We start from the raw sequence: 9,287 nt of genomic DNA on the forward strand, positions 1-9,287 counted from the left end.
GACATGTAGCAAGAACAGTACTGGTAAAATGCAGGGTTTTTGTCTAGCCAACAATTTGTGAGCGACTGGTTAAGGCACTTTTTCCTTCACCATTATTTCCTGGACAGCCTGCTCATCAAGGTACATGAGAGAATCACAGGAGGAGGTGGCATTGTCACCATTGCAGTTGATGCAGCGGGGAGAAGAAGGAGAAGGACAATCACCTTCATGAGCAACCCTACCGCAGGTTACACACTTGGCTGGCTGTCAACAGGACTCTCACGTGTGGTTGTAATGACGGCACTGGCAGAGGCGCATCAGGCTCGAAATATGCGGTGTGATTGCGGTAACTTGATAACCAGCTATAATCTTTGACAAAAGCACCACTCTATCGAAAGTGACAAAGAATGTGTGTGTGGGCACTAATCAACCATCTCATCACGCAATGCACGACAATGAGATTAGCACTACACCAGTTTCTTTGCCGCTTTAATATATAAAGCATGCCGGGGAAAGACGGAAAACAGTGAAGTCCTTGTCGTACTACGAAATGGAGAGCTTTATGTCTAGTCATAAGGCCATGATCATTGGCTTTCGGGCCAAGGTGAAAGCATTCGCGAAATGGCTGCGTTTGTAAACTGTTCGTATCGCGATGTAAAGTATACCGTGGATGACGAAATGGCGCTATCGAAAACCAGCGCCGAGGCGGTACACAGGCGAATAGACGTGCGGCTGGTGAGCAACTGACAGCCCAGATGAACCAAGGGGCTACCCACAGTGTCTCCTCAACGATCGTTCAGCGATCGTTGCTGTATGTTTGTCTCCACAAGGCGCCTGGTTCACACAGCTGTACTGACTGCCGTTCATTAGTGACGATGGCTGTACGCCAGTACCGCAACTGTACGTTAACTGAACGGCGACAAGCGGCCTTTCCAGATGAATAATGTTTTATGCTCCATCAGACAGACGGCCGTTGCCGTGTATGACGTCAGAAGTGATTTCAGGCGTTCCCCAAGGTAGTGTTATAGGCCCTTTGCTGTTCCTTAGCTATATAACCGATTTGGGAGACAATCTGGGCAGCCGTCTTAGGTTGTTTGAAGATGACGCGGTCGTTTATCGACTAATAAAGTCATCAGAAGATCAAAACAAACTGCAAAACGATTTAGAAAAAATATCTGAATGGTGCGAAAAGTGGCAGTTGACCCTAAATAACGAAAAGTGTGAGGTCATCCACATGAGTGCGAAAAGGAACTCGTTAAACTTCGGTTACACGATAAATCAGTCTAATCTAAAGGCTGTAAATTCAACTAAATACCTAGGTATTACAATTACGAACAACTTAAATTGGAAACAACACATAGAAAATGTTGTAGGGAAGGCAACCAAGGAGTGCGTTTTATTGGCGGGACACTTAGAAAATCTAACAGACCTACTAAGGAGACTGCCTACACTACGCTTGTCCGTCCTCTTTTAGAATACTGCTGCGCGGTGTGGGATCCTTACCAAGTAGGACTGACGGAGTACATCGAAAAAGCTTAAAGAAAGGCAGCACGTTTTGTATTATCGCGAAATATGGGAGAGTGTCACAGAAATGATACAGGATTTGGGCTGGAAATCATTAAAAGAAAGACGTTTTTCATTGCGACGGAGTCTTCTCACGAAATTCCAATCACCAACTTTCTCCTCCGAATGCGAAAATATTTTGTTGACACCGACCTACATAGGGCGGAAGGATCACCACGATAAAATAAGGGAAATCAGAGCTCGTACGGAAATATATAGGTGTTCATTCTTTCCGCGCGCTTTACGGGATTGGAATAATAGAGAATTGTGAAGGTGGTTCGATGAACCCCCTGCCAGGAACTTAAATGTGATTTGCAGAGTATCGATGTAGATGTAGAAAGTACGTAAAACACCTTGCAACAATCGTCGGAAGGGCATGTTATGAAGAGTGTTTTCGTGGGACTCCATGGGTGATATCATCATTCCGAAAGGCACAGTCGATCAACACAAGTACGCATCTGCCCTTCGGGAGCATGTCGGCCCTTACAAGCTATTTGTTTTGGCTCAGAACTATAACATCTACCAGCAAGACAATGCAACGTGCCACACAGCTCTATATACGTTCACGGATCGGAGAGCACCAGGATGAATTTACCGTACTCCCCAGGCCCCCAAATTTCCTGGGTTCAAACCCAAACGACAATCTGATGGACCACTTCGAGCGGGCTGTTCACGCCATACATCTTAGTCGAGAAATAGAGAGCAGCTTTCCATAGCACTGGAGTTGGCATGGCTCCATATCGCTGCGGTACCATCCAGAAGCTCAATTATTGCCTTCCGCGTTGTAAAATGTGGTTCTTGAGGCTTTTGATAGTTGATCACTTTACTGTGAGTGGACAGTGTAAGTACATATTCTTCAAACCAGTATGACGTTAACAGAAGAGGGTACTTCCGACTGCGCCTATTATTAGGGCTTCTTCCATTTTCATTCACGTATGAATGCGGAAAGAATGGCTGCTTAAAGGCCACTGTGCGCACTGTATTTAGTCCAGTATTAAACTTCCGGCAGATTAAAACTGTGTACCAGACCGAGACTCGAACTCGGGACCTTTGCCTTTGGTGGGCAAGTGCTCTACCAACTGAGCTACCCAGGCACGACTCACACCCCGTCCTCACAGCTGTACTCGTGCCAGTATCTCGTCTCCTACCTTCCAGACTTCACAGAAGCTCTCCTGCCAATCTTGCAGAACTAGCACTTGCTCGTGAAAGGCAAAGGTCCCGAGTTCGAGTCTCGGTCTGGCACACATTTTTCATCTGCCAGGAAGTTTCATATCAGCGCACACTCCACTGAAGAGCGAAAATCTCATCCCTTGTCTACTATTGTCCTCACGATCCCTACGTGAGCGATACGTAGAGGATTGTAGTATATTCGTACATTCATAAGTTAAAGCTGGTTCTTGAAACTGGGTAAGTCGGCTTGGTTGCGAGAGTTCTGTGCCTTTCTTCATGCGTCTAGCAGTTTGGTGCTTTGGTATCTTCATGTCCGACGGCCGCGGTGGCCGTGCGGTTCTAGGCGATCCAGTCCGGAACCGCGCTGCTGCTACGGTCGCAGGTTCGAATCCTGCCTCGGGCATGGGTGTGTGTGATGTCCTTAGGTTAGTTAGGTTTAAGTAGTTCTAAGTTCTAGGGGACTGATGATCACAGATGTCAAGTCCCATAGTGCTCAGAGCCATTTGAACCATTTGGTATCTTCATGACACCCTCTAATGGGTCAAACAAACCTGTGTCCATACATGCTGCCCTTCTTTGTATGTGCCCAGAATTCCTTACTTCGTATAACCCTACATACAAAAAGTCACCCCAGTGCGGACGCACAGATGAATCAGGAAGCCTTTACAGATGGCGCTCTATCGAGCCACATGTTCAACCGCGCAATGACTGCATGCGAGCATAAGGCACTAGCGATCAGTGAGACATTTATGTTGTAAGCGGACATCATACGTAAACATGAGTAAATGGAAGGACGTAACGAAGTGGCAAAAAGGGGCAATCGTGTCCGGAGGTGCCTATGGCCATATGGCGTTTGAAGTTGATGGAATTGTTGGTGTTTCAACGCGAATTGTTCCACGTGTCTTATGCAGTGGTGTAGCACGCTTGGCCACGAAATACGACGTCATAATTGTGGTCGGAAAAAGATCCCGACTGAGAGGGCAGAAGATCCGTTTCAGGGTTGCGAATAAAAGTGTCTTTCAAACTCCGACAGTAATTGCGGTAGGCAGTGATGGAGATACAACCTAACGTGTTAGTCAGAGACTATAGCGACGGGAAGTGCATGCAATGAACATTTGGAGTCGGTCACATCGCAAGATGCCATTGATCACACAGGCACATAAAGCTGCACGTCTTGAATGGGCTAAACAACATCGAACGTGGACAGTATGTGATAGGCGGAATGTAGTGTGGTCTGGCTAATCATGTTTTTGCCTATGTTCAAATGACACACGTCGTCGAGTGCATCGAAGGCCAAATGAAGCACATCATCGTTGATGTGTGCAAGGTCAGACCCACGCTGGAGGTGGGTCCGTGATACTTTGGGGGTGATTTTCTCATCATGAATTTGGCACATTCACTGAGGTGACCACTAAAATGAACGAGCGAGTTCAAAAAAATGGTTCAAATGGCTCTGAGCACTATGGGACTCAACTTCTGAGGTCATTAGTCCCCTAGAACTTAGAACTAGTTAAACCTAACTAACCTAAGGACATGACAAACATCCATGCCCGAGGCAGGATTCGAACCTGCGACCGTAGCGGTCTTCCGGTTCCAGACTGCAGCGCCTTTAACCGCACGGCCACTTCGGCCGGCGAGCGAGTTCAGTTAAACATTCTGTATTATCAGGTGTTGCCTTTCAGTCAACGCCTGTGTGATAAGCATGCTTTTGATATCTCTGTTTCAAAACAATAGCAAAGTTCATCGGGCTGGAAGAAGGTTTTCTGAACAATCCTCCACCATATCACATCTCGATTCACCTGCAAAACCACCTGACTTGAACTCCACACAAAATCTGAGGTACATGTTGGGACAGCGGATAAAATACCGACATCAGCATTCCCGCAATTTGGTGGAATTGCGCTGTGAAATCCTCACTGAACGACTTAACCTGGATGCGACGTACCCGCATAGCCTTGCGGACTCGTTGCGGCGTTTATCAAGTCCAGCGTCAGAATTACGCATTACCGAATGACGCTTGTAACAATTTCCCTAGGGGGATTGATTTTTTTTCATCCAGTGAGCTTATTTGGTATGGATCCCACTAACTTGAGTAATATTCTAATACGGATTGCACGCGTATTCTGTAAGCAATCTCCTACGTAGACAGATTGAATTTATCTAGTAGTGTATCAATGAACCTGCCCCCTACGCTAACTACGACTGAGCCTGTGTCGTCGTTATAGTTCATATCTACACTACTTGTTAAACTGAGGTATTTGTATGATCTGACAGACTCCAGTTGTGATTAGTTGATGCTATAGACAGAGGAGACTACGTTTTACTGCTATATGCATAATTTTACATTTCTGAGCATTTAAAGCGAACTGCCAGTTTCTGCACCACATCTAAATAATATCAATATCCGACTAAATGTTTTCGCAGCATTTTTTAGAAAGTACTTCCTTATTTTTCTTCATCCATCCTTCCTGGGAGGGACGATACGACGACAGCTGATTCATATATAATCAGCAATAAATAAACCAACAGCTCTATTTTCATCTCTGATCTACTCCAGAGACAATCGGTTTCGGTATTCCATTATGCCGTCATCAGGACATCTGTGGAAACACAGTTTGAGCTGCGCTCAGATTGTTTACGAGTTTATAGCCGTGTTACATCCGCTAGTACAGATACTGGTTCGCTTTTGCGTCATATTTTGTCTGGCAATATGAGCTGAGCCATCATGTTATCATAGGGGGCCTGATGATGGCATAATGGAATGCCGAAACTGGTTGCCTCTGGAATAGATGAGAGATGAAAATACTTGTGTTGGTTTATTTATTGCTAGTTCTAGGTACTATTGCAGCATCTGCGAAAAGTCTGCAAGGTCATTAACACACAACATTAACAGAAAGGGTCCCACGACACTTCTCACCTGGGTGTAAAGCTGAAGTACATCATAGACGTGTCGTTGACTTTCCATTAAGATACCGTGCTGCCTCCTCCCTATGAAGAAATCCTCAGTCGATTCACAAATGCCATTCGCTTACAGTACAAACTCAGTAGTAATTGGAGGAGGTAATGGCTGCATGAGAGAGAGTGAGACAGATCGCTGTTGTCACCATGCGAGTGTAATAGTTGGCCATGTGAGGTGACTGGGATGTCGTCGGGCCTTGCACTGGCTGTCGGCGTGAACATCTAGCGCGAGATGGGAAAGTGGATTGGTGGCGCCCAGATCGTTGGCGCCTGATATATGAAAGATTCTGAAGACGTTTCTTGAGGAGAGATGTCCTTGGCAGACTGATGCTACTGGCGGATCGTAAGATCCAGTTTGAACAAAGACAAAGATTTGTGTTCCTGTGGTGCTTTGGTACAGTGGCTCAGGAAGTTTCATGCTGTGAGGATCCGGCCGGAGTGGCCGTGCGGTTCTAGGCGCTGCAGTCTGGAACCGAGCGACCGCTACGGTTTCAGGTTCGAATCCTGCCTCGGGCATGGATGTGTGTGATGTCCTTAGGTTAGTTAGGTTTAATTAGTTCTAAGTTCTAGGCGACTGATGACCTCAGAAGTTAAGTCGCATAGTGCTCAGAGCCATTTGAACCATTTTTTTGCTGTGAGGAAAACTCTTGTGAACTTCGTCTGATCGTAACACTGCCTCACCAAGCTCGGCGCTGTTGGAGGTGGTATCCCGTTACCTTCCTCTGAGCTGTGAACTGGTATAGGCAGCCAGTGACAGGAGTACTTCTAGGTTAGTGTGCATCACAGTGCAGCTTGGATTTTCTTACGTTACCAAATCAGTATCAGAGATGAAAGAAGCTTTAACTGAGATGAGAAAAACTCTGTCGATCGACTGGAAATCGATCCCCGGACCTCAACAGTAGTAGTGGTGTACTAACTTTTCCTTGAAATTACTTATTCTTTTTTGTAACGCTTGTGCAAAGTGAGCTCATTTTTTTAATGCTGCTGCGTTCTTATGAGGAACTCTTTGAATAATATTACATTAAGATTACAAGTATGTCGTAGCAAAATAGTGTCAGTTGTAGGATTCGTAGAAGAAAGGTAGACCTGGAAAAAATTGTGGTTGGTTGGTTGATTCAGAGGAGGGGACCAAACAGCGAGGTCATTGGTCCCATCGGATGAGGGAAGGAATTCCACTGTGCCCTTTCAAAAGAACCATCACGGCATTTGCCTGAAGTGATTTAGGAAAATCATGGAAAACCTAAACCAGGATAACGCGAGTCGGGTTTGAACCGTCGTCCTACCGAATGCGAGACCAGTGTACTAAACTCTGCGCCACCTCGATCGGTGAAACAATGTGATTTAACTTCTAATTGGAATGCATATTGAGCGTCACTCTTACTGCAGTATGACTGTAATTAGTTGGCATTTGACAGCTAACTGGCTGGAGTGCTCCCGCCGTCGGTACACAAAGAGGAGGGGCCTGGCACTGTCGGCTCCCCACTGTGCTGCCACTTCCGTTGCGCAAGGCACTGCGCCTCCAGTTCTAAGCGAGCCGTCTACAGTAGCAGGTTCGTGTAAAGTTTAGTTTCGCGCGTGTTGTCATGTTCGATGGAAGCAGCCGAAACAAGGGAAAACTGGAAACTACCGAGAATGAAATTATAGAGAGCAATTTTGGTAAACATTTTTGGAAAGCAGTGATCAATTAATTGTTATATTTTGATTAAAGTTCAGTCTTGATCACGTCATGTATCATTAAAACATACATGACGTGATCAAGACTGAACTTTAATCAAAATATTATAGAGAGCAAATTTCAGGATTTTTAACTATGAAACGTCACCTTAGGAAAATTATGAATGAATGTGCCGGTAAACTCCTACGTTATTTGATACAGAGACAGCTGAGTAAAACTGAAAGTACTCAGACAGCTCTCTCTTTACTTATTCTGATCATCACTAAACTGACACAAATTTTCTTTAGCGCAACGCAATCTGACTTTCAATAATCCCTACAAAAGAATGGCCCTGACTAACAATAACCTATACCTTTCATGAATCACTTACCTCGTATAAATCTTCGTTACTCGAACTACTGCAATACAGCAAGCGCCAATACTGCCAGCTAAATAAAAGATTCTAACTACTGATAGGCATAGTTAGCAAATGAAAGATTTGGACAGAGAACAAACAATGTATTTACCTTACTAATGTTCATATCATATATCCAAGTGCCCAACGCTAGGCGCTGTTCACATCCAACTGCCCTACACTACAATAGCGAATATTCCACCAATGCCAATCAGCCACAGATTTCACACAGCACAGTCAGTGATTTTCATACAGAGCGCTATGTGGCGTTACCAACATAAAAACCTAAACAGCCTACTTACAGTACTTGTTAAGACGACAGACAAAATTGGAAAAAAAGAAGTTTTGCGTAGCATACACTTGTGCTTCTCCTTCCTATAGCGATCAATTCAACATCGTCTGCCGACTGCCAGATACACGTTCCAAATCTACCGATACCGGTATTTTAATGCTGGCCCCTGTTTGGACCAGAACCGAGGTGGAATCTTCCTACACGTCGGTCAGGGACCTGGAGATGGCGTAGTGAATCGCCGAAACTGCTGTTGCTGTTGTGGTCTTCAGTCCTTAGACTGGTTTGATGCAGTTCTCCAAGCTGCTATATCCTGTGCAAGCTTCTTCATCTCCCAGTACCTACTGCAACCTACATCCTTCTGTATCTGCTTAATATATTCATCTCTTGGTCTGCCTCTACGATTTTTACCTTCCACGCTGCCCTCCAGTACTACATTGGTGATCCCTTCATGCCTCAGAACATGTCCTACCAACCGATCCCTTCTTCTAGTCAGGTTGTGTCACAAATTTCTCTTCTCTCCAATTCTGTTCAATACCTCCTCATTAGTTGTGTGATCTACCCATCTAATCTTCAGCATTATTCTGTAGCACCACATTTCGAAAGCTTCTATTCTCTTCTTGTCTAAACTATTTATCGTCCACGTTTCAGTTCCATACATGGCTACACTCCGTACTAATACTTTCAGAAACGACTTCCTGACATTTTAATCTATACTCGATGTTAACAAATTTTTCTTCAGAAACGCTTTCTTTGCCATTACCAGTCTACAGTGGCCGTGCGGTTAGAGGCGCTGCAGTCTGGAACCGCAAGACCGCTACGGTTGCAGGTTCGAATCCAGCCTCGGGCATGGATGTTTGTGATGTCCTTAGGTTAGTTAGGTTTAACTAGTTCTAAGTTCTAGGGGACGAATGACCTCAGCAGTTGAGTCCCATAGTGCTCAGAGCCATTTGAAGCATTTGAACCAGTCTACATTTTATATCCTCTATACTTCGACCATCATCAGTTACTTTGCTCCCCAAACAGCAGAACTCCTTTACTACTTTAAGTGTCTCATTTCCTAATCTAGTTCCCTCAGCATCACCCGACGTAATTCGACTACATCCCATTATCCTCGTTTTGATTTTGTTGATGTTCATCTTATATCCTCCTTTCAAGACACTATCCATTCCGTTCAGGTGCTCCTCCAGGTCCTTTGCTGTCTCTGACAGAATTACAATGTCATCGGCGAACCTCAAAGTTTTATTTCTTCTCCATGG

General features: G+C 45.0%; 1 non-coding gene across 1 annotated transcript; it reads right to left on the bottom strand.

Moving 5' to 3' along the window:
* Positions 1 to 2,561: 2,561 nt before the first annotated feature.
* Trnaw-cca lies at positions 2,562 to 2,636 on the bottom strand. Its single transcript has one exon. It is a non-coding gene; the product is annotated as a tRNA-Trp (tRNA).
* Between the last annotated feature and the right edge of the window lie 6,651 nt (positions 2,637 to 9,287).

This window comes from Schistocerca americana, chromosome 2 (assembly GCF_021461395.2).
Source record: "Schistocerca americana isolate TAMUIC-IGC-003095 chromosome 2, iqSchAmer2.1, whole genome shotgun sequence".
NCBI lineage: Eukaryota > Metazoa > Arthropoda > Insecta > Orthoptera > Acrididae > Schistocerca > Schistocerca americana.